Source organism: Argiope bruennichi, chromosome 6, assembly GCF_947563725.1.
Source record: "Argiope bruennichi chromosome 6, qqArgBrue1.1, whole genome shotgun sequence".
Classification (NCBI taxonomy): domain Eukaryota; kingdom Metazoa; phylum Arthropoda; class Arachnida; order Araneae; family Araneidae; genus Argiope; species Argiope bruennichi.
In genome coordinates, this window is record NC_079156.1 from 75,397,962 (window position 1) to 75,425,707 (window position 27,746).

The 27,746-nt window shown below is 28.6% G+C and overlaps 1 protein-coding gene across 4 annotated transcripts in view; it reads left to right on the top strand.

Moving 5' to 3' along the window:
• LOC129972117 (zinc finger protein Xfin-like) overlaps positions 1-27,746 on the top strand; it is a 140,595-nt gene that overhangs the window by 14,957 nt on the left and 97,892 nt on the right. Inside the window, exon 1 of one of the 4 annotated variants that reach the window (XM_056086111.1) lies at positions 15,681-15,824. The exons of the other annotated variants lie outside the window; for them this stretch is intronic. The gene's annotated coding sequence lies outside the window, so the exon portion shown is untranslated. Of the gene's footprint in view, positions 1-15,680; positions 15,825-27,746 lie in introns of those variants that run through there. 4 annotated transcript variants of the gene reach the window in all.

Below are 27,746 nucleotides of genomic sequence, written 5' to 3' on the forward strand. Positions count from 1 at the left end.
CTTATTTTAAATTCCAGCTGAGTGCATCTTATAGGGTGGATTTAAGACAAATTGTAATAGACATACAACCGCCAGGGATCTAGAATTGAAAAAAAGGGCCAAAATGATAGATTATTTAAAAAGATATTATTTTCAAACAAATTTCACTATATTTCAAATTTTTATATTTAATATTATTAGGATAATAAAAAAAACAATCCTCCACTGCCAATCAATGATCCTATTTCCACATTTTTTATCTTATACAGCAGCTCTTTATTCCTAGACTTATCACGAATTGTTTTCTGTCCCTCATCATCACCAAATTTCCAGAGAAATCTTAAAAATACCTTTCCATCATGCTTATTTAAAGGGGGGGGGATACGATTCACTTTTCAAGACCGTACCTATTTCGCTTACTTTTAATTCATATAAAACTTTATGAAATTTAGATGCAGCCACCCATGGTCGCCTGCTACCCGATACCTTCTGTTTTTTAGAAAAATTTCAAAAAGAGAAAACTTTCCTCTTTTGGGAAAAATCTTAACAGAGTTCCCTAGTCAAAATTACTGAATTGAAACAGGCGATTTTTATTTCGTATGACACACCATGACACCTAGTTACATCATCACTGGCCACCCACCAGGAACGACATTAATCTCAAGAGCTCCGTTAAATGTTCTCTGTATGAAAAAATCCTGACAAAATATTCCAGTCACAACCACTATACCAATTTTGGCAATTTTTATTTTTTGGGAAAGCTTATATTCCTTATATAAGTCAACAGTGGTCGTCTGTTCCCTCCCCCTCCTACCTTAGTAAGGTTACCTTCTTAAAATATATCTGTAACTTTAATTGCCATATTTATCTTTTACTATTGCCCAATTTGATCTAACATTTCTTTAGATTCCCTTTCTAAATGAGAGGAACTCCAATCTGAACCTAGAAAGCCTAGATGGCGATACAAGTACTGTCATTCTAGGTTTCTGTTAAATGGCAAATATTCCCACTATGTTTCTTTAAAATTTATTGCATTCAGTTAGATATAAAATGTTGAAATTCTTCATTTAACCTTCCATTTATTTCTAATATTTTTCATGACAACAATTTGTTAGTTTCTGGAATTCAACGATTCAGAGCCAGCTCTTTTAAAACACCTAGACTATATAACTCAATCATTTTTTTTATTTCTAAATAGTAATGTATATGATATATATATATATATATACATGAGCATAATATATGTTTGACACTTTTGTACAATTTCTCGCTATTTTCAAATTCTGTAAAATACTTTGTTTTTCGTATTAAAAATAATAAGACACTTCAAACTTTTTAAATCGAAATGCTATTGAAACTGAGTGTCGTAATAATAATAATAATACACCTGTTTAAACATTTTTTCTGAAAAAATACTTGTAAATACTGGGAAAATTTGGTAATTTTTTTGAATAGCAGTAAATGTGTTTTGATTAAAAGAATGAAATGTATTTTGCTAGATGCAACTTTTTGTCATTGTTTTTCTCATGTTTTCATTGTAAATTATTGAAAATTTATCTTTTAAGATAAGTTCCCGTGAGATTAAAAAGGATATATATATATATATATATATATATATATATATATATATATATATATATATAATTAAAAGAAAGATAACTTATTATAATAAAAAAATAGATTTACTGAAGTCTTAAAAGTAACTAAAACATAAAATTTAGTTTACTTTGCAAGAAAACTAATCAAAATGTTAAGAAAACTAAAGTAATTTGGCTTCAATTAATTTTCTGTTTCATGACACTGTTATGAATACGATTCTTAAAATCTGGTTAACTTCAATTTTACCCTTGTTTGTATCGAAAAACTGTTGGGATATTATTATTTTGTTCCTCTTGTGAAATAAATACCGTCTAAATAACTTAACCTTGGTTCCGACTAGGAATACAAATAGAAATAAGCGACAATGATATTTAATAGGAAAATATATAATCAATTTTATTAGGGGGATGTATAAAGAGAATACATATATTACTTTTTAGTCTCTGATGAAACTAATATACATGAGTTACTATTTATAAAAGAAAAATGACAGGTGAATTCTATTAAAAATGCTTTTTCCTTGTGGTAAATTAAAATTGAATTGATAAAAGCTTAGGCATAGTAACTGATCTGTAAGTAAAACCGGTAGTGTTATAAATATTTAAATAACATTCTGTAACCAAGACCTGTTTCGTCTAAGATATATATATATATCATTCACTTACTGTTACATATTATGCAATTAATATTGGAGCACAAACCATTAAAAATGATATAATTTCTGATATGATGTAACCATCGTTTCTTACTTCCTGTTACATAATAATGTTATTTCATTTTCAATTTAGAAATGTTACATAAGCATATTCTATATTATTAAAAAAAAATTCATTTTGGTTCTCACTAGGGCCATTGTTCAATAACTAAATTATTTCATGTAGAATTAAGGTCATTGAGGAGGATTTTGTAAATGAAAAACTAAAAACAGTTTAATTCGTTCGTATTTCGTTTATCCGGAACTTCTACGGAATATTTTTTTTTGTTTCATTATGAACTTCTATTTATTCACCACTGTTCTATTGTTTAATCATCTTTACTATGATTCATTTCCTTTAATTCTGAGAAAGTTTTAGACATCATTTGTTCGTGCCTTTTCTGATTGCAAAATCCATGAACTTATGTAAAACTGCTGGAAATAATAATTTAATTGAAAAATAATTTTTTCAAACCTTTCAGCCTCTGTAAAATTACAAGTCATAGGTATTGTTTTCTTAGATTTAAATTTATTTTTCTCAAACAAAATATAAATGACCGCCTCAGATTTGTTCATTTTAATGATAATTCAAAAAAAATAAGTTATTGTAAATTCAGATATTTAAATTAAGAATCTTATCAATGATGGGACATTATTTTGGATTGAATTAAAGCAATACAATCATATTTTTTTTCGAAGGAAGAAAATTATTAATATGATATTGGACTGACTAATTTTCAGAAAAAGTAATCGTTTTGATTATGTTTATCCGATTGACGTTTGTCCTGGTTGTGAAATATTAAGAAACTCTAAGAAACAGGATTTTAAAAAGTATAATTATCATTTTTATTTTGATTGCTACAATGTTTAAATGAAAAATTAAAAGGTGTGATATTTATAGTATTTTAATAATTAAAAATTTTTTATGTATACCGCAATGGAAATTAAAAAGTCTCCATGCGGCAACTATAAAAATTAAAATATATATTTTTTGTTCATTAAGAGTATTTATTATTTATGACATTTTATTGTACGTGTAAAAAATTACATGTATAATAAAATGCCAATATTTTTTGAAATTAAAATCCTTTGAAGAGGTTTTTTTTTAAAAAAATATATAATATTTTAACATATGTTAAAGAAATTTTTTAATTAATCATTATTTGCAAGCATAAAACGTAACTTCAGGAGCATTTAGAATCAACTTTCATTATGACTTGAAATATTATTTTTCTAGATTATTTATTTTTTTATTTTTTATTTATTTACTTTTTTTTTTATCATCTACGTAATTTTCATATCGCCTTTACTAATTTAAATTGTCGATACTGAATTCTATCTTATCATATCGTTGCAATATCTATTTGTTTGATTGAAAGCATTTTTTATTATGATATATCTTTATTTCTCTATTTTTCTTGAATACCGTTTATATATTCATTTTCTGAAAAAATAAGCGTGGAATTCTTTAATGATATTTATTCTTCATGATTTTAAAGAAAAATGGTTCAATTATTATCTTTTGTCAATATTAACTTTTTTAAACTATGACCAGCGCAGTACAGCGTACCGAGTATTACGGCTGAAAGCTGGAAAAAAGGAGATCGTGAGAAGTTATTTTGAACTTAATAGTTTCAGACAGGAATTTTTGACATAACTTTTTCGATCTGTAGGAAACTGTTAACCCGCACAACTTTGAAGTCTTAAGTGAAGCCGGATTTCGAATGATTAAGAAATTATTTTTAGAACGTAGATAATTAGAAATTATATATCATTTGATAAAAATAAAATTACCGTCTGATTTCAAATGAAATAGTGTGTTTGTATTTCTTCTGGCAATATTTCCGAACTCGTTCATTTTTTTTTTCTTCTGGATGTGCAAATTTTCCCATTTATTGCTCATACATATTTTAATTTACGATTAATTTTTAAACTTCAAAATTCATTGATCTTTTATTATTCAATCTTTAAATCAACTTTCGTGTTAATGTTACTGGCTATTTGATATTTCAAAGTATCATAGAAGCATAAAAGCAAATATAGTAATTTCAGCAAATAAACGCATAATTTATAATTGCATAACTTAATGACATAAAAATTTCGGTAATTTGCTTATTTCATTATGAATTATCATAATTTATCATATGGTTGGAAATGAAAAGAAATTTTACTTTTTTAAATTATATTAAATAACAAAATAACTTACACTTCAGATTGAAATTAATCTATCATACACAAATATTTAAATTAAAACTTATAACAGAAATGAAGTAGTTTCCAGTAATAATTGTTTGAAAAGTTATTTGGGAAGAATCCCCCGAAAGCACTCGAAATAACCTGCGTTGTACAAATCCGTTGATACAAATAAGTAAAACTAATCAAAAGTCCATCTTTGAATATTTAAATATTTTTTTCCTTTTCAAAGCTGAAAAGAAACCAAATTTTCATTTGTTTATCATCAGTGAACTGTATTTTGATTTTGCTCTTCTACTGGATAATTTAAATGAGCATTTGAACTCGCTAATTTATTTCTTTTATCTTTAAAAGAAATGGTTGCAAAGGGAAAAATAAAAAAACTGTGTCTGAAAGTGAAAATATTTTTGGAAAAATACCAACCGATGATCAGAAAGGTTAAAAAAACTACTAACTACCCTTGTAGTTTCCCAGTAATATGAACTCTGAGAAACACTCAATATTTTTACATCCCCCCTTGCTACTTCCACTTAACTCTTACACCTCCTCGACCTGCATATCTCTGGCTGAGAACCCTTATATGCGGTTTGACATGGCACACACAAGCGCTGCTACAGCAGCACCTGTTTCACCTGAAGCTTTCAGTCCCAACAGTCAGGTAGCAGTCCAGCTGATCACACAAGAGTCAGGCAAAAGTCTTCCGATCCTAATGAGGAAGAAAAAGAAAGAAAGGCCCTCTTTAATAAGGAGGAGCATACAGTCCACTGAGAGGAACACGCTCTATCGTTCCTGGTGAAGACATAAAACAGGATGAAGGCAAGCTGCGTCGTTTGCTCAAGAGATTAGAATTTATGTTTCCGTAGCGATTTGGGCCGTTGCTAGGCTCAGTCTTCTCCTAACCCTAATCCTTAGCAACCGATTTGGGTAGGGGTAAGCAACTTTCCCCCTCCAAAATTCGCTTCTATCTTTTTGTGGCAGGAAAACTTCAAGTTTTCTTGCCTTGTGACTGAAGAGAAAGTTAAGTTCTAGGTTAGAAAGAAGAAATCGCTTTTGAATTTGGAATAAAATTGGAATGGTGGAACAGTTAATGTATATTTTCAGTTTGAACTCATTTTTGGGGATCACGAGAAGTTGTTTCCGCTTTTGTGGAAAAGTTAATGCAGTAATGATTGAAGCGTGATTGAAACTAATTCTGAGTTGTAGATAGAAGAAGAATTACTTTGTTTTCGTAGATAGTATGAAAAATGGAAGACGCATATTTATCGGTCACTGCGTGTCTGATTTATTTTTGGTTATTTTTTTTTTATGAATTTTGGTTCTATTATTTTTAAAAATGCACTCATGGGGGAATTTTCCCCCTTTTTTTCTGAAAAATGCTAATTAAAATAAACAATTATGTCCAAACAATAATTTTAGTTTGAATAAATGATCATTATAAGTTCTAGTTTGTATTTTTGCTAATTGTGCGTGTGACTTCTTTTTTTTTGGGGGGGGGGATTATTGAATATTTTAAATATTAATTTTTTGCATATATATAACACAAAGTATCAAATCTAAAATGTTAAAATTTTGAATAAAATTTGATTTTACTTTTACAAGTAAATAGTTATTAAGTGTTTATTTTTAACTCTTAAAATATTTTTTCGATTTAAAAACTTCAGTCCTAAATGACTTTTATATCAAATTTAAAAAACTAAAAATGTGAGGACTGCTTTATTCTCTTTAAAATTCCTATCTTTAAGTTTTCAAATTCAAAACTTTCCAGTTATCAAAAATTTACTCAAATATTAATTTTTATAATGAATACGATGACTATGAAAACTTTCCGGTTTTTCTAGGTACCCTGAGTGTAGTTCCCGTTTACAGAAATGCCTTTTTCAAATCAAAAGCAATTATGTTGGCTAAAATTTGAATCTGTCAGAAGAAAATTCTGTATAATTTGAAAGTTAAATAATTGTGCATTGAACACTGCCAATTACATTTTGATTTCCTTAAAGATAAATTGTGAAAATATCAACAAGGGAGCCATATTACGCGTTAAAATCTAACAGGATTGATCCAGTTGGAGATGAAGAATAATCTCATACATAATCTGTAAACGTTATGAATTATTTAAGTAAATAAAAATATGAAGATAACTTGACTAAAGGAAATTTTAAAATGCTACAAATGAATAAATATCACATATTTCTAATAAATAAATATTGTTTGTTTGTTTGTTTGTTTCTTATGGCACTTGCCACTGACAAGCCCGCTGTTACGAAGACAGCGATTTAAGCCTGAGGGGGACGTCTCTTATTTTTTATAGCAGCGCCAACTAGGGCCAAGAGTACGACTTTGCCACTCACGCATCATTCATTCGCTTGCACAACCCCTTTTTACAGGAGGGCACATTCACACATCTCACAGATAGAACAACAGAAGAACAACCATGCCCAAACCGGGACTCGAACCCGGGACGCCCAGATCACGGGGAAGACGCGCTAATAAATAAATATGTAATCTTGATATGATCGTGTCCATTAAGAATCAACTTATTTCTAAAAAAATTCAAACTTTTAAGTTATTTTAATAAATATCGTTTTAAAGCTAAAACTGTGCTCTTTTGGAGCGAAATAATTTAAATTTGACTAAGAGTTTTTATAAACAAAAACAAAAAAAAATATTGTGAAGTTTTTCTGACACGTGACAACAGAAACTGAAACTGATCCGCAACTAGAAAACAAAATTTGGCGTCTCAACATAGTAAAAAAAAAAAAAAAAAAAAAAACCACATTTCCAACTAATTCTCAAAATTATTTCAAAACTATCATGTTTGGCCAGAATAACTTCTCTGCGCAGAAATTGCCCAGACTTCGCATCTGTGAGAATTACACCTCAAAATTACTACAGAAATACCAACTTAAAATCGAATGTATAAAAAGTCCAGGAAATAAAGTGCCGGGTGAAAAATTTCAATACCGGTTCGCTGCAACCTGCTTGATGACACCCATCTCAGTATTCGCCATTATTATTCTTTTTTTTATTCTTTTTTTTCCGCTTTCTTTCACTCTCGACATCTCTGTCTTCCAGTGAAGAGTGCGCGCCTTTGGTTGACTTGGCGGCGGGCCAGCAAGCACACCCTATTCTCTCAAGCCGATTTTCTTTCTCTTTTTTCTTATTTAGTTTTGCTTCTTTTTTGTTCGGTAACCTTCTTCCTGGTCCTTTCGTAAGACCGCCCTAAGCGATTCTTTCTGATTTTGTTTCCATATTCTGCTGCCCCCCTCTCTTCAACCCTATCGCTGTAAAACCTTTACTTTCTGAGAAGTAGGAGTCGGGAATTTTTTTGTTTACTAACACACGTTATGTTTATGTGTATGGATATATAACATGCATGAATTTGTACGTAATAGAGTGGGATGTGTTTCTCTGGATCTTTTATTTTGAACAGATGCTTCTGTCTGTCTAAGTAAAATTGATGTGTCCTTCAGGAAAAGAAGAGAAACATTTGAACATAAAAAAGTTCTTTAACAATTAATTCAAGTTTTATTCAAATTTAAATCAATAAATAGAACTGTTAAGCTCTCTGAGAATTAATTATGAACCTTCTTTTCCCTTTCGTAAGGTTTTTCTATGCAATTCTGATTTTGTTTCCATATTCTGGTCCCTCTCTTACCCCCTGTCCCTTTCTTAGGGGTCATAGTAAATTTCGTTTTGTTTACTAACACATTTTATGCTTATGTGTGTTGGTATATATTAACATGCATGGATTTGCACTTAATAGAGTGGGATGTGTTTTTCCAGAACTTTGTTTTGAACTACTAAAGCGCAATTGAAGTGTTTCTGAAGAAGAGATGTACATCATGTAGAGTTCTATTAAAATGCAGACTCTGAGAATTAATTATGAACCTTCTTTTCCCTTTCGTAAGGTTTTTCTATGCAATTCTGATTTTGTTTCCATATTCTGGTCCCTCTCTTACCCCCTGTCCCTTTCTTAGGGGTCATAGTAAATTTCGTTTTGTTTACTAACACATTTTATGCTTATGTGTGTTGGTATATATTAACATGCATGGATTTGCACTTAATAGAGTGGGATGTGTTGTTGAACTTTGTTTTGAACTACTGAAGCGCAATTGAAGTGTTTCTAAAGAAGAGATGTACAGCATGTAGAGTTCTATAATAGAAGCATCTTTTTAAGTTATTTGAAATTATTTAAAATAAAACTTTATTAAAATTTTAAAATATATAAATTTGTTCGATGTAATTTGTAATTAAAAGGAAACGCTTTCTTTCTTTCTTTTCTTTTCTTTTTACCACAGAATATCCCTGAACTTGGAATATCTGGGATTCTCCGTCGGAAGGAGAGAAACTTGAGAAATACTAGAAGTTTCAAATTCTAGTATTTAATTTTCTCTCAAAACTGCTTGCTATTAAATATTATTGTAGAGAATTATTACATACAGCATTTCGTAGTTCTAATACAGTAAATTCACGTGTTGTTATAATCACCTGAAAAGTGTAATTGCGTGATCCAGTTGCGTTATGCCGATTCGTGTTGCCACATCTTTTTTCTTCAGATGAGCGGTTGACTCTAAAATAAATTTGTCTAACCTTCTTTCACTTGTATCTTGCGACCGTGAGTCGATTTCTTTAAAATTTAATGGAAAATGAAATCAAATTTTCTTAGAAGACAATATCACGTCACCTATTGTGCCAAAATCAGGATTGTCCTGGGAATGTGCTACTAGACAATTAAATACCACTGTATTACTGATGGACTCTATTATCACGTGAATTTGATGGAATGACATATTCATGCTGCTACAAACATAGTTAGTTTATTAAATTTTTATTTATTAAATTTTATTTAAATGCTTTGTTAATATCCTAATTATTCTTTATTCGTTTCAAAATAATCGGTACTCATTATTTAATGCAAAAAAAAACAAAAAAAACATTGCTTTAAGTAATGTACGGTTGTATCACCTGTTGACGATGTTGTAATTTCATAATAATAAAAAAAGACTTAGATCATAAAATCGGAATCTGTTTTCTGTAATTAACTTTTAAGCATTTAGAAAGAATGCAGAATTACCTTTTTTTATTTCAATCAAATTAAGGTAAAACTACGATTTATCTAATTTTTTTTATCTGTTACAGTGGAAATTATCTTTTAAAATATATTATTTACTGTTATATATCTTCTAACTCTAAATTATCATGAGTGCATAATGCATATCTTTTTTATTATTATAAATTTTATTTTCTAAATAAACTTAGTAGGTTTTTAAATTCTTTTAGTAGCAAACTTGTGGACCAAAATCTAAAGACTAGATAAGGTAGTTCCTCGTATAAAGATAATGATAAACAGGGATGAAATCATGCTTCTTGGCTTCTGTATCAGAGGTATCTGTATTTATCTTTCGTAAGGTGATATTGATTGCAATAGATATTTTTGCACCTATCCTTTAGGAATTTAGTAAGCTGATAAGACCTTCTTATCCAGATCAGGTGTAAAATATTATTTCTGTCCTTTTTTTGTCCATGCTTCTATCCAGTTTAAGGGGAAATTAAACCAGAAATATATAACAGTCATCCAGAATTCTGCAAAAATCTGTCATTTAAAAACAAACAGTCATGGTTTTTATTTATTTTTATTTAACTTTTTTATTAAACTTTTTAGCTTAAACTAATGAAATATAAATAATAATGTTTAATAAATGAAACATTCTAAAACTGTCTTTATGATAAAACAAAAAACATTCATTTCATTTAAATTTGCTTATACCAGAGTAAGCAAATTTTCTGTTCTTACAGATCCATAACGTTACAGTTTCCAATCTTAATAATGCTCAAAGTCTATTCAAGGCAGTGCTGATTTTAGTTCTGTGGTCATTACGTTCTTTTAACCCAGTGATTCATAACACGTGGAAAATGACTTCTTTTGGAATTGAAATTTTTTTAAATATATTCCATTAAATCAAAAAATATTTTATTTTAGTTAATTAAAATTCCGAAATTCATTGAAATGCTGCTATGTTAATTTCAATATGTATAATAGAGTTATTATGATAAAAGACTGAACATTTTAGGGTTGGATTGGGAAAAATAAAAATGGAATAAAAACTTTCTCAGCTTTGCTTTCATTTAAGAATTTCGTTATTTACAGTTAAAAAAATGTCTATTAGTTACTAATATCTTTTTTTTTATTCTTATTTTTTTAAATTTATTTTTACTTAGCAATGGAACTTTAAGTTTTTTTTCTTTTGCCTAAACGTTGAAACGATTAATTACTATAAAGAAACAAACTCAAAAATAATTCTGATTAAAAATTAATTCTCAATAATTAATTAATTTTTAATAAATAATTCAAAGCATCGTAACCTTTCATATTTCTTTCACGTAATCATATTACATATTCTTTATTTGTTAAATAAGTGGAAGAACAGTTTTGGCTTATGATGCAAAAATTGTCTCGATTTAAAGGTTTTATTACAATTTGCTGACTAAATATTTTTAATTACATTTCTTTTTAGTTATTTTTCACTTATTGTTTCTTTTTTTATATTTGTATTCCGATTTTGTGGCTACAGTAATTCTGTTTACCTCAAAAAGGGTCGCGCGTGGTTGAAGTTAAAGAATACCTAATCAATGCTAATAATTAGATTACTTTCGAGTTTCTAATTACATTTCTGTTTGTATTTTTTTTTATTTTCATTTAAATGTGTTTTATGGTCAATATAACTTCGAGATATCAAACGGTGAGAGCCTTCATTAAATCGATTATGTTTAACAGGTGGCCAGCCAACCCCGAAACATGAGATTCGGACTGTTCTGTCGGATTCCCCATCCCTCATTGTCCTTGATACCTGTACACTCTGTTGAGACACGGAGGACGCATTTCTCGCAAGAGCATGTGTTGTTTCATTGGCAAGGCCTTTCCGGGAAGATATGTGTGTGCGGGGCGGGATTGGCTTTGTCAAATCAAGGAAAAAGGGACAATGGGTGGTAAGGATGGCGCAAGGGAGGCGCGCCGCGGGAGAGAAATGAAATCTTCTTCTACCCTGGTCTCGTCTATCTTCGTTTTTTATCTCCGCAGTGTATAGGTGCTTGCACTTTTTTTACGGACCTTCGGCGACACTATCGGATGGATATTGTTCTCGGGGATTGTTAGGGACGTTTTCACGTTCCTTTCGAATCGGCCAATTTGGGAAGGCATTGTTTTGTGGAGGTTTGCCTTCGGACTTAATTGGCCTTCTTTCATTCTGGCGGCGGAGGAAAGTAGAGGGTGGGAGTGGAGAATAGAAAAGGGTTTGGTTGAGATTGTTTTTTGATGCATTTCTTATTCTTCATGAGCAAGAAAGGATATTTCTAACCGCAGACCGAAAACAGAAATATTAAAACTTTTAACGCATTTAATGAACTACATTGACGATTGAAATGTTAATATCTCTGGAAATACCGTTGCGACAGCATCAACATTAGTCATAAAGCTTTTTCTGCAAGATTGGTGCAAATCAGTTGAAATTATAAAATGATTTATTATTCGGTTATTAAAGATTATCCTGTATAATTTAGAAATTATACATGAAACTTCTGCTGAAGGAGATCGGGGTAGATCGAGGAAACTAAATTTATGTACCCTTATTCCTTTCTTGGAGCAAAAAAATAATTTTGTTTTTAGTGCCACTTATCCTTTTTACGATACCATTAGTAAACACTATACAAATACTAATTGTAAATATAAAAATATTCAAAATTTCTATGATCAGGTATTAAATAATTTAGTTAACAGCAGTTTGTTGTTTTAAAAGACACCAAAGAAGAAGAAATATTTTAAGACTTCTATTTAAAAGTGTACTATTTAATATACCCGGCATTGCTCGGTATCGTAATCCTTTCACGCATAATATTTTTAAGTAGGCACTACTTTTATATAGTATACAATAACACGCTTTTCAAGATATTTGTATTAAAATAAAAGAGATATTAAAAAAATAGAAGTTGAGTTGTTCAAAATCTTAATCTTACCCAACAAAGAAGAACCTAAAAATGTTATCTGCTTTGAATTTTCTAAAATGTTATTGACAATTGAAAGAAAAATTGTTGAAAGTTAAAATTGCCATCATTGAAAAGGAAAGCTTCTTAATTTTAAGAAAGTGCATTTATTTGCGGGGGGGGGATAATTTTCTCTGAAGCTTCTGTGGGAAAAAGGCAAAACACTTGTTGATTTCTCATAGCCTTAAATCGTCTACTATCGTCAAATATTTTTCTCATTTGATTACAAGAGTTTTACATTTCTTACCGTCGTTTGAATGACTGATTTATGCCTGCTTTGGTTCATTTGTTAAATCAATTTTTTGAAACAATTGAAAACCTGTTAAAAGATATGTATTAAAATTTGGCAGAAGCTAAAAAAATAATAGAAGAGTAATTCAATGTTAACTTTAATTTTGATATGTTTCATTTTTTGAAAAGAAATTTGTAATAATTGAAAGAAATACTGTGTAATAATGAAATTAATATTTTTGAAATGTTAAAAGTTTGAATTTTAAATTATTTAAAAACATTTTTTTCTGGAATCGTTTCTGCTGAGATTACTGAGAAAAAAAGGTCCAACGTTCTTTAACATCTAGTTAATCTAATATTTGATTAACTTACGAAAATTTGAAAAGTTGAAAGTTGAAACTTCATCTACCTCACTCTTGTCTTAAATAATAAATATGCAAAGTTTGGTAGAATTTGCCTCAGTTGCTCAGAAAGAGATATAGAACATATATGCATAGTCACAGTGACTTTTATTTATATTATGATTTATGTCATGCATTTTTATTGATATTTTTTAGCTGTAAAACTAAGAAAAGTTTGCTTCTTAAATATATATATATATATTTATTTATTTATTTTCTTTACCAGAAATGTACAAATACCTTTCAAATCATCCCTCTAAAAATCTCTTTTGACTGCGAGAGAATAAACAGATAAATTTCTGCATCTAAAGAAATATTTTTGTCATTATTATTCATTATTTACATATAATGAATTTCCATGCATTTAATTATTTGCATAAATATTTAAATTTATAATGTTTATATTAATGCAGTCACTTTTTCTTTGGAAAAATTTTGTTTCGAAGACATATCAATTTTTTTTAAAATTCATATGATATATTAAACAAACAATATGTATTTTTATCTTATGTTTACTAAACGAAAACTTGATAATTTTTTTAAGTATGATGTATTGTTGATTGATTAAAAAATTAAAGGTAGTTTAAGGGTTTGCCGACTATTTCACTTTAAAATATTCATTGAAGATATGTCATCATAATAAAAAGTTAGCGTCTTTTAAGGGCTAATTAAAATTTCTTATTTATTATGCAGAAAAAAGTTGAAATGATCAAAAACCTTCGATGCGCTGAAAATTTCTCAGGAAAGTGCATCCTGCACATTCGGATGTTGTTATATCCTTAGTTGATATGTTTATCTCTTCATGCTTATTCTTGTTGACTACGGAAACAACTTTCTGATACTTCTACCTTAAAGTTGTTGTTTACTTGTTTTACTCGTGGTGATCAGAAAAAGAAAGAAAAGAAGAAGAAAAAAAATCGACCGATTGAATATGATTTATTGAAGAATGCATGAAATTTCAGAAGGGATTTTCTTTTTGTCTTTAGGTAGATTTTGAAGAATGAATTATCACTAAATGCTATCATTTCATTTGTCATGAGTATTTTTCAAATGTTTGAATTATTACAAGGAAATTTTGGGAAACTGAAATAAATTTGATTTGTCATTTAGGATTAGAGAAATCTCTAATAACAATTCGCAATGGACTTCACCTCCCTTCCTGCCCTTATTATTGTTTCTTGTTACTCTCTTATATCAAATAATAGATAAAAAAAGATTATAGAATATTTCAGATACTAACTTGATTTTTTTGTCCCTTGATTTTTATTTATGCATTTAAGTGCATTTAATCTTTTAGTTACTATAATATATCGTAAAAAATATTTTCAAGACCTATATTCTATCAAAATAATATTTCCTGAAATCTAATGATAAACCGAAACATGAGTTTAATGTTCAAATAAGTTCCAATACACTGTCTCCTACCACTGAAAAACGAATTTATATAAGCATCGAATATTATGCATCATTTTAATAAACATGGTCCTGATTAGCCTCTTAACAGCATAGATCCTTTTATATTATAAGCGATGTGACTGGAAATGGCCATATTAAGAATTTGCTAGTTTCTTTCCCGATGGGATAAATTGAAGGGGATTGAAAATTAAAAATAAAAGTTAATATTTATGAATTTACTTTCTAAGCAGTAGTAGCAAGAATAAAAAGAACGGGACTAAGGTAGTTGTTACTGTCCAGAGCGTCTGTTGAGGAAACCAAAAGAAATTTTTTAAAAAGGTTGAAGTTTAAAAAAGAAAATAAGACATATCATTTATTCTCCTGAAAGTCATGAAATATTCCAAAACATGGTAGTTTTCGGGATTATTTTACACTACTAATATATTTAAAAGAATATTGCATTTCTAGACGGGTTTTTTTTTTTGAAGCCCAAAAATATTCCTATGCGACCCTTTTTGAGACCGGTACCCATAGAATAAAAATTTTGGTTTGCACTCTCTCCTATCATTTGGAGTGATGAACGCAAACCTGCTTTGGACATCGTACATTAATCTAGGAAGCATGATCCTAACAAGTCTCTTTAGTTGAAAATGACCAGACTTAAGCCCCTTATCTCCAGAAATTACAAAATATTCCGTTTGTGTCCACTGCAATTTCCTGGCGGATAGCCGCGACAGAGAAAAAGAAAAAAAAAAGGGATGGCATTCATGGCACGCTTTCCAGAGCAGCAGGAAAAAAAAATTATAAGGGGAACCACCAGCAGCCAGTAGTTGAGGGGGGCAAAAAAAGATGAAGACGAAAAGAAAAAAAAAGGCACCATATAAAAAGCAGGCACACTGCGATACAAAGCAGGAAATGAGTGGGCAGAAAACGTAATCGGGCCAAAAGGATGTTCAAAAGTGGTGAATTCGCTTAAGCTCCAAATCATCTATTTCCCAGTAAGTTCCGGCAAAAAGCACGGGGGGAAAGGGAGACATGGAAACTGCCAAACAGGAAGACTTGGGAGGAATAGATATGGAACCCTCCCATCCCTTGTCCTTTCTAGGAAAATAAATGTCACTCGTTTATTCCGCCTTGCCAAGGACTATTTTTATGTGGATGTTCGTGAGTAAATAATGCAGTGCATCTCTGGCCTTCCACTGCTGGTGTCTGTCGGTGTATAATTCATAAGCCAGGGCTACTGCTGCCGCTGAAACTAGGCCATTGTGTCCAAGGGGTTCTGTTCCAGAATTGAGGTATGTAAATTTGGAAAAGAATCCGACGCATAAGTATTAGGTGGAATCGTGACCTATGAACTTTTTAAGGTTTTAGCGTAGAGGTAGTGATTGCACGCTGTCTTTTGTAATTATAACACGTTGTTTCCGCAGATGCATTCGCCTACTAAAACATTAACCGGTTTGGATTTTTTTAAACAATATTTTTCTCAAAAAAAATTTTTTTTTCGTTTAAAGTGTTTACTCATTTATGGATAATGTCTTCACACTTAATTCATGCATTCCCGTGAATGGTAAAAAAAAAAAAAAAAAAATCATTCTGTTTATTGTCAAATCAGATAACACTTCAAAATTTATAGTTTATTAACTGATGACTTGCCAGACAAAATCTGAGAATTTGACTGATGAAGATGTTTAAAAAAAATTATAGCATGTAAAAATGATATGATAATTCATACTCGTGTCTTGTTATTGTGTTTGAAAATCTCTCCTGTTCATATTTTAAACGAATCGAAAAACTTATGTTTCGGAATCTGCAACTGTTTAAATTATAATAAATCATGCAACACAAAATATGTCTTTAGAAAAAAAAATTACACTGTCACAGCTCTCAAAATAAGCCAAATCCAAGGAAAAAATTGTATTTATTGAGTTTCTTTCTACAGACTTCATTTAAACATATAAATCGAATAATAATATTCGCAATTTAGCACATCAATAATTATCGCATAAATGATCTCTGTTGCATTTTTCACAGCATTAACTAATGCATTTAAAATGAATACTAAAGTAAATAAAATATATGGAATGTAAAACCTGTTAAACTTTTCAAAACGCACTATCAATTTTCTAACTACAATTTTCTTTTAATTAAGCATACATTATATTAGAAAATGGGGCTTCTAAATCGGCTTCCATTCATAATTTCTCATTTATTGCAAACCTTATTGGTTTTATAATGGAAGGGAACGAGTAAAATTTTCTTGTTGTATTTCATGTAAATTTTAAAAAGTTAATAAGAAACCATATTCAGTCTCATTTTCCAGCTTTAATATTACTTTTAGTTACTAAGCCGGAGCTTCTGAACAAATGAGGTTGCTTTGACCAAAGGATTATCTTTTAAGATTACTAAAATAGAAAAATTTCTTGCAAAAGTATTAAGCAGATTTGCAACCTCCGAATTTAATGAGACGTGTATGGAGGTTGTAATTACTGTTTAGTAATTCAGAGACAAAACGCTTCCTCTGAAACTTAAAAAGCCTAGATAATAATGCTAGACTTTTATTAAGGGCAATAAGTGATTTTTTTCATACCTTTAATGTTGCTTTTTAATAGAAAATTCTTGCAATTAGTTATCTATAAAGAAGACACTGTTGAGTTTTGATTTATATGCTATTTAATGATATTAAATTATCAGCCGCTATCACTATGTTTTTCTTTCAGTAGTTTTCTTTTTCTGTGATTATCTCTTTGTTATTTAAAATCCTTGTAGACATTATCTAATGTAGTGATTCAGTTATAACAGCTTGATAATATTTTTCTCCGAGTTAAAAAGCAAAAAAATGAAATTGGTTATTCCAGTGAATAAAGAAGCTTGTTCACATTCTGAAAATGTATTGATTTTTTGTAACTACTCTATAGAACCATATTTTTCATTCTGAAGTTTTATTTGAGTTTTTCCCCTCCTGTTTTTGAGATTTTTAATTGGAATAGTTTTTTTTTCCTTATTGGTATGAGTTATTTGCATGATTTATTTTGTGTTTATTCCACTTTCATTTACATTTTTTTTTTCAAATTTATGTTATGAAATAATTAAATAAAATTACAAATTAATAAGTAAACGCTTTGAAAGATGAAGCTAGTTATTATACAAATGACACAAACAGAATTACAAATAATGCTCAAGAAAACATTTTTAATAAAAACACAGATTTTTTTTCCATTCATATCATTTAATATTAATAATTATACTAAAGATTAAAAACTTGCACTATTTCAATAATACACATTAGAAGACACATAAAAATATAAATACCCAGTTTTGAAATGGTATTATTTCGATTTCTGCACGATTTTAGACATGACTTAATTTATTAAAAGCAAAAAGAATTGGGGTTACTCTTTCAATTGGTTCAAAAACGCGATCCATTCCGTGAAAGAAAGTTCACCCATTCTTATCAAGAAACTTTATAAGCTGTAATCGTTTATAAATAAACATTAGCTCTGTGTTGTCAGTAGAGAGATATTACATCGTAAATTTTTATGTGTCATCCGATGAATACGATAAAAATTCATGAATAGAAAAGATGCCCGGTTGAATTGTGTGTCACGATACGTTACACACCCACTTTTAATTATACACCACTCTCTTTCTTTCTTTCTTTTTTTTATTGCACATAAAGAAGTGTTTCAAAAATGCACATTTTCTTGTTTGGTGATTCAGTATTTGGCAGGTGTTTCTCTTTCAAAATAAGCATAGAATGATACGATTTATGATATTCACGAGTGTTTATTTTAAGAAAGCTGAAATATTTTTGGCAAATGAAAAAAAAGTGATTATATTTTTGATGTTAGTAACAGAAGAAACTAAAATAATCGGATATTCTGAACTCTAATTGGGATTCTGGCGAGAGAGAGCGAGACTAACAATAAATAAACATTGGTGAAGAGATAAAATGAATTTAAGAATTCCTGACACAATGCAAAGGTAATTGCTATAATTTCTTTTTTAAAGCCGGAAAATAAAAAAAAAATATTTTTTATTATTTATTTCATTATTTTTTTCACTCAAGATAAATCATCTGCATGGATATATTATAATGATCACATTTTATGCAAGAAGAATTACTTTGAAGCTAACATTTTAAATTAAAATTTTATTCCATTCCTGTTATTTATAATATATTTATGTTCTGTTAATTTTGTGACTAGATATTTCATGCAAATTCAGGATTAATTTAGGTAGTTTTTTAACCAAGACAATGAGTGGAGAATCAGACTATTTTGGCTATAAGTAACATTAGAAAAAAAAATTCCTTGAATTTTTTTCTTCTGATAAATATTGTTTTAAGAAGGTATTAATGGTGGAAAACAAGAAATGTAAATAAAGACTGAAAACTTCTCCATCTTCCATTCACGTTTTTGAAATTTAAAACATTAATCCATAAGAATTATCAATACAAATAATGTATATCGATGTAGAGTAATTAATATTACTTACTAAAAAGAATCAAGTACGATAACTTTTCTTATTAAAAACAAATTTTAAGTATTCACAACATGCCAAATGCGGTTAATGCACTGGAATTATGATTAGAAAGTGGTCACATGACCGGTAGCGATATATTTAGATATATATTATAAATATTGATTATATAACTATTTATTTATAGATACAGCATTGCCATATCAATAAATATTTATTGATATTAATATGACAAATATTTGTTTATAAATATTGTATAAATAGGTTTTAATAACTGGATGTTTGAAAAAAATGTTAGTTTTTGAGAAAATTACAAAATGAAAGAGAAAGATAGAAAATAAATTTTATGATTTTTAAAATTACATTTATGAATAAATATATTTTAAATTCATTTTATTATTATTTTTAAACAATCTTCATATTAAGTATTTTTAATACTTCATAATTTTTAATGTTTATCTTTTTTATTCCTTCTAAATTTTATTAAAAATAATCCTTTTTTTAATAGAGTAAAAAAAGGGGGGCAGTGAAAAAGGAATAAAAATTAATGTAAATGTTTGATATACAGTATAAAACTAAATGAGCATTTTAATTTTGTTTTCTGTAAAAAGAATAATTTTGAAGTGCATTTATAGGGTAATTTTTATTTTCTATATCGAAATTAACTTAGAGTGCATGATTTCTTTTCATTATCTTTGGTTCGTCATAATAGCCTAACTTTTAAAATAAAACAGAGAATGAATGATGCATTTGGAATACAAAGTTTAAATAATTGATTGATTAAGAACAATGATAGTTAAATCTACTTAATGTTAGTTTGAGAATTAAATTAATTGAATAATAAATATTTAGGTAGTTAAAATCTTGTTTGTGAATATATTTTTATATATTTCAGTAATTTAAATTTTAATCTTATTAAATTTTAAAGTTGTTGGAGTTGCGCTTTGTAAAATCTTACAAATTTTAAATCTAAACATAATATTAATTCCAATAGCGCATTTGGTATATGTTATGATATGACATATCTGTGCATGTTATTTCAATCAGGTATCATTGTTCAAGACCATTTCTGTTACATTCAAATCAGATAAACTTCCCATTAATCATATGCTTGATATTCACTTTAGAGGAATGAGTCTTTTTTCAAATAGTACCACCTGATACATTGTGAAATTACTGAGTAAAAAAACTCTTACTATCACGCATATCATATTTTTTCATATTATCATACTAAGTGTGCATTTCATATTTATGCATTTTTTTTCTGAATTTTTGTATAAATTGACATTTTTATTATCTATGCGTAGATGAATATAATTGGATGGTGATAGAATCATTGATTCACATTAATTTATATTATATTTGCGAAGCATAAAAGGTTTCAGTAAAATGTCGATCAGAAATTATCTAATTTACGATCAAAGTAAAATATTTCTTCAAATTTGATCAGTAAATTTTCTTATTTAAAGGCCCTTATAATTCTTTATTAAAATTATTTATGGAAATTAAAAAGAAAGATTTGAATATAGTGATTGCTTATTAGTATCAACAAATTATATATTTGTTCTTCTGATAAGTATAAATTAACATAAAACTTTGAGGAAAATAGAGTATAAAATATTTCTTGTCTTTTTTGCATTTCAATGAAATAGTTTTACATCATTAACATTATTATATACTGTATTAAATCTAATAATATAAGTTCATATCGCTCATTTGTTTTATTAACATAATTCTTTAATTATATAAAATATATATCTACTAGTAATAATAAATAGTTACATTTGTGATAAAATAATTATTCATTATTTCCCATCTCATAAAATGGAATATTTTATGTTATAACTAATAGCAATTTTCATGTTAATAAAATGTTTGGTCACTATTATTTTTTGTAACAAAAGTTAAATGTTACTGAAATTGTTTCTTTTTTATTTTATTTTTCAGTAATTTTTATCGTCCCTATCCAAAAGAAATGTTTAACGCAATTTATTGGTAAAAAATATAAAAAAAAATATTACATCTTTTAAATTGAGCCTGATTAAATTTAGGTATAAAAAGCGTTAATCGTAAATGATTGCATGGATCATTTTTGCAAGTTAAATAATTTTCTTTTATTATTATAAAATCATTTATATAAGAATATATTTTATTGTATATTAAAATAAAATGTAATTCTAAAACTATTCATGAATTAATCAAGTAACTTAATTTAAATCATTTATATTTTTTTTTTTGAAAAATTATAAACAAAGTACTATAAAATTGAAATTTCTGTGCATTTTTAATATTTTTTTTATATTTAAAAATTATTAGCATTTAAAATATATCAATAAAAATAGCGATCCTTCAAAAATTTAATTAAGCGTTATATAGTTTATTTCTAGATTAAAATAAATTTGTTTAAAATGTTTGGTATTCACAATATGGCATTCTAGTTTCGAAACATAGAAATATAAATAAGTTCTGTATTTTGATAAGTTTACAGTTCAAAGTTAAGTGATTCTTAAAAACCATAAATTCCCAGATGCTGAATTTTTTTAAAAGCTATATACAGACTGTGTTACACATGTTGTTTAAATATATGCTTTGCATACTTGAAATATTTTTTATTTTAAATTAGTAATTTAAATTAATTCAATACCATCATTTTTTGAAAATCGTTTAAACTAGATATAAAAAGATGAAAAAGGATTATTTGTAATAAATTAAATCTAACTGAAACTCATAAATAAATTCGGCTGAAATTTACTACTTATTCAAAACTAGAATAAATTGTTTATTTTCAAGGGAAACCGGCAGACTAGACTCTTATAAAGGAATCCTTTAATGCATGTTATGCATACGATATGAGTTTTGGCGTCTTTTTCCTTTCTTTAAAGTTGTTGTTCATGAACTAACGAAGAACTGCTGACAAAAGGAACCATCTCATTTTTAGATCATGCATGATCTTTTAATAATCTTTCAAACTTAAGGCCATTTCAAAGTTTAAAAAAAAATGAGATAAAACGATTTTTCCCTTTGACACGTGCTGAATATCGTCGTTAGGGAATTACTTTAAACTTTTATCTTTCCCTTCTTTTTATTATTTATTGTTTCTATATTTTCTTTATCACTCGGCTTCAAACTGTGTTATCTTCAAAGAACTCTGAAATTTTATCTTATTCAAAATAATATTATTTACATTTCGCGTTCCGCTTACGGGTCATTTGGCTATTAATAAAAACCGAAAATAAGGTTATCCTCTTTTTTGAAGTACCGCCGCAACCCTGAAATTCACAAGGATTTTCTTTATCAAATAAAAAAAAAAGACAGAACGAGAGACATATGACAATTTGTTTCTCATCACTCAGCCTAGCGATAACGCTTTGTCCGCTACGCCACTGCCACAAAACGCGAAACCCGAACAGAACCCCACCCACCATTTTTCCTTCAATACAGTGCTCAATACATAATGTTACATCATACCTCTACCCTTCAATCAAAAGGGAGACGCAAGGGGGGGATGAAAGAGCGGACGGGGTGGGGTCACCCACACGACAGAACAGCGTCTATATCGGTCACAAACGCACGAAAAAGAAGGGGGTTGTCAAAAGATGATTCATGCATCCTGGATATTCTCCTCCTAAAAAAGTTTGAGCGAGAAAAAGATAGTCTGTCCATGTAAGGATTCTACTACTCAACACTCCACTGGCCCCGAGTATAAGAACCTCCATTGAAGTCCTCTACTTGTGCTAGACTGGCAACTCCTTGATTCCAGTCGGAGAGAGAGGGTTGGGGCAAGAAGGCTTGTGCAACAACTTAATAAAAAAAAAGTTAGATGAGAAAAAACATTGCCTCCAACCAAGAGGGAAGGGGCAACGGGGATTTTTGAGGTCAAGGAGGTTTCATGCGTCTTCCTTAGGGCCTTCTCTCTTTAATTCTCTCGCTCTCTGTAGTATCTGGGGCCGACTTGACCTGGGAAATTGGTGCTATCGAATTTAAAAGTCCACTGTTGAATCGGAAACCTCTTTTGACTTAGACGAGTTAAAAATAGCGAATCGGGCGGTTCTAAGAGAACTTTTAGAAGTAGAAATCGGTTGGGGTTTCGTGCTATTTAATTTTTTTATTATTATCTTTTGATCTGTAGGCAACACACGTGGATTTTCGAGCGCCCTAAAGGGTAAAGAGACCTCTTTCATGGATCCCATATTTCTGTTTGATTGTGACCTTAAATTGGGGTACGAAGAATTCTTTTACGCAATTCAATATTTCTATAAATATAACATCAAAGTTCAAGAATATTCTTTTAAAGAAAAACTTTTGTCTAAAATTGCGTTTTTGAAGAAAAAATCTGAAACATATCTGATGTACAATGATTTCTTTAATAATTTCTACAATTTACTAAGGGCTAAAAATCGGTTTTTGTCTTAAGAGAAGAAATGAGTGTATATCGTCTCTATTATGATTATTATTTGGCAATGATAAAATAGATTATAAGAAAAATAGAATAGAATTTCAGTCATATATATGAATTGGGTTCTAAGCTCTAATAAAAACAATATAAAACGCAATATTTTTTTAAAAAATTCTAAACAAAAAATATACTGTTTTTGTTTTAAAATAAAAATTAGAGATGTTTTAACATTAACAAGGTAATATCAAAATTATTTGATATTTGATCGCCATTAATAATTTTCAAGATTTTAGTCATACCAGGATATACATATCGTCGCTAAATTTCAATTAAATAAGAAAATTTAATTCTATTCTCACAAATGTCTCTTCCCTCCTTTATTTCCCTTCTTTTACTTTTTTTATATTTGAAGAGGAATTACTTTATTCTTAATTTCAACTATTTCAGTGCTGTAGTAAGAATTTTTTCATTATTTATTGGTGCTTCTATTGGTAATCATTATAATATTTTCATCAGAACTAAACAATTTTTTATAAATAATTTATAAAGAAAATAACTTTTTATATTAAATATTTAATAGTTTCTTTTAATGAAAATATATCATGAAATAGTGCTACAATTTAAATATATGCCACGAAACATTGCTTCAATTTAAGAATAATTCGCCGATGATTTATTATAAATATTCAGTTAAAAAAATAAACAATATTTTATTTTATTTGAAACTAGAGACAAACTTTAAAACGTTATTACAAATTTAGCTTACGAATTATAAATAGTTTATACTTATAAAAATATATCATGAAATAATCCACAAAATAAATAGACTTTAAGCGATAATTTACTTCAGACATTTCTTCCGATTAGATCTAAAAACTTTATGTTAAACAGCAACTTAACAACGAAAAACTGAATAGCTCTTTCTTTTATTCCTAACTTAACACATGAATTTACTTGTTGTTAAATGCTTTTCGAAAATCTCTTATTTCACTGGAAATCATTTTTATCACAGGGAAATATTTAGTTATTAGTAATCCCCAGATATCCCATAGGGATAACAATCTACTTCTTTGTAAAAATACCATTACCAGATACGAATCAAAACTTCTACCTTGAGGTAAAATCCCTTATTCCTCAAAGTCACCGACCACTAACCAACGTTGTTCCTTGTTTATATCGGTATCTTATGCTCGTTTTTTCATGCACGAGTGCATTTCGCTTTAGCAAATATTTCACGTGCAAAACGTGTAACTATTCCAGATAAACAATGCAAAGAGCCGCAGCGGATTATTATGGAAAAAAAGCAAAAAAATATAAATAATGAGAAACCCAGAACATGTCGTTAAGCTGGGTGATAAATTAACTTGATTGCTCACTACCCATCACATCGCCATGAAGAAATACAATAGAAACAAATTAGCTACCAACGAATTATTTAGATTGTTGGTCGGAGAAAGGAAAAAAAAATGTGGGATTTAAAAAGAGGCTCGATGTTAGTATTTTTAATTCGCATTTGATTGGACGCATTGTTGTTCATTACGAGTCTTCATTCCAGTACAGTTGGTTGTTTTAATTAGGTGGCTTCTAATATGGGAAAATTTACGATTATGCCGTCTTTACGGTATTATTTCACGCTATTTCTTTTTGTTTAAAGTGAGCAGCTTTCAATTATATCCACTAGTTGAGCGTTATGTTCTGGTATATGAAATATCTAATAAGGTATTATTGAAATTAATTTTAACAATTTTAGCTATCTGAACACATTGGACGATATGGCGTCTGAGTTTCGCGACAAAGTCACATCTGTTAACAGATTTTTTTTTTTTACAACAAAAATATTTTAAATCTAATTTCATCAGCAGAAAAATCAAATTATCCGATTACAAAATTTTTATTAATACCGTTTCTTACATACGCTACTGAAACATGGGCAATGGCAAAGAAAAATAAAGAGACTTTTAAAAAAGGAATTTTCTGAGATGCATATCTGGTAGAATTAAGTATGATAATTATTGTGAGGAAAAACTTAATTCGGAAATTTATGAACTATTTAAAGAACCAGGTATTGCTAAATTTATAGCGATACAAATGGACAGAACGCTTAATAAAACTGTATGAAAAAGTACTAAAATGATCATTTTTGCTAAAAAAAGTCTTTTTGGATAAAACATCTTTTACCCGAAAAAGAGGATACCAAAACTTAAGTCAATTGACTATCTGAAAAGAGACTTGAAAACTATTAAGGTGGCAAATTGGAAAATCTTAGCCAAGAATAAGACGGCATAAAATGGAATTCTAAGGAAGACCAGGACCCATCCGGTGCTATCATGCCAATAATAAAGAAGTATTGAAATAGTCAAATGAATCTCCGTCTGCATTATGATGAATTTCTATGATTTTATTCTACCTAAATACCTTTCCCTCAAAAAAAAATTTTGTGTGTGTGGAAATGTCTATTTGCCTATTAGATTTACCCATTTAACTATGTAGTAATTGCAATGAATACAGGAATAAGAATATGGGCTAAATTTTCTTAAATTGTGACTTTATAGGTAGAGGTATACGCCATTACAATCATATAATCATCGGAAGATTATGATTTTTCATGATACATCTATGTTTTTCTGTGAACTCATTCATTTAACTACACAAACCTCGGGTAAAACATAATTAAGGCTGTGGTTTTGTCATTAAATTTGTAAATCTATATTAAAATGTGGACAAAATCGGACAAGGAAAAGAGGTAAAAAAAAATGTGTACTGGATTCATTTCACTTCATTATGAAGCTAAAACATAAAGCATCACGCTTTTGTCATCTTGGGGGAAAATAAAGGGAAAAACATCACTGATCATTATTAAATGTATGTTTATGCTTTTTTTTTTGCGCAAATTATACAAATTATCAGATTCCTCATAAAAATTAGGCTTTCTGATTTTGCTATGCGTGTCATAGAGATGCTTGTGTTGGAAAGAAATGGAATTAACACCGAGGCTTACCTATCTGCCGATGCGTATCTTTAAACGCAATCATTTAAATTTGAAACAGGCTAAATGAATGAAATTGGGCGGATTTCCGAACAGGCAGCTGACAAGGGCCTTGTCTGTGGACCGTTTGATGGAGGGGTACACAGACAAGGCAGTTTTAAATAAAATATTATTAGCTTGGTAACTAATAATTTCCTAAAAAATACATATTATCTGAATTGTGACATATTAAGGTAATTTTAACCCTTTACTAAGTATACTACATCAGGTTCCTATCTACTTCATTATGTACTATTTCAATATTTGTAAACGCTGAGCGTCTGCTTGAAAACTAGTAATCATAAATAATACACATATTCAAAAAAGTGAAAAAAAAAATAACCAGGGGAAAACATTTTTGAATCCGAAATTGATTGATTGATATTAAGTATTCTTAAACCGAAGTAATATTTTTTTTTCCACAAGATCTGTTCCAAACTATTTCTTTTAATATTAAATAAAAAAAACTGTTAATATTTTTTTTATAAAATTAGTTTGTTCATTATATAATGCATGCAGATAATAACATGCTTTTAATTTTTCTTTACATTTTGCTCATTTTACATGTTACAAATTTAGTATTTGTTACAGATGTACTACTTCGCTAAAAACGTAAATCAAACTATATAATGCTTCTGAAATTTATTTGCGTAGTTACTATTTTTTTAAAAAGAAGTATTAATATTAAGACTTTTTAGAATTCAATTTTAATTATTATCAGATTATGTTAAATAATCATTTTTCTTTTGAAAAATGAATAGTTCTTTTAAATTTTTATCATCAGATTTTATATATGCATCATATTTCTTTTTGTCCTTTCAAATTGATATAATAGAAAAAGTATTTTATGCATTGACTTTCCAAAAAATTTAAAAAATTTATTTCTGTTTACATGTAATTTGAAAATTTTGACAATACCTTTCTAAAAGAAATATGCAAAAAGAACGTTTTATGCACCTCATTTTGTATATATGACCTCAACCAAATAAAACGAAATAAATATTTATTATGCTATAAACTGTATTTATTCAAAAATCTAGATTATTATTAATTTAATTTCTGGATCAGACAAACTACATTTTGATAACCGGTTATTATAATAAAATAAGTATTTATTAACGCTATAAAGTAGCATTTATTCAGATATGTATGTTATTACTCTTTGACGATATTCACAAGGATAAGAAATTCTGAATCTTCCGGCAGGAAAAAAAAAAGATATAATTGTTTTGAAATATTTGAAGACTTGAGATCGTGAAGGCATTGCACCTGCTGCAAATTGCGCACTTAAATATTTTTCTTTCCGAATAAGCGATT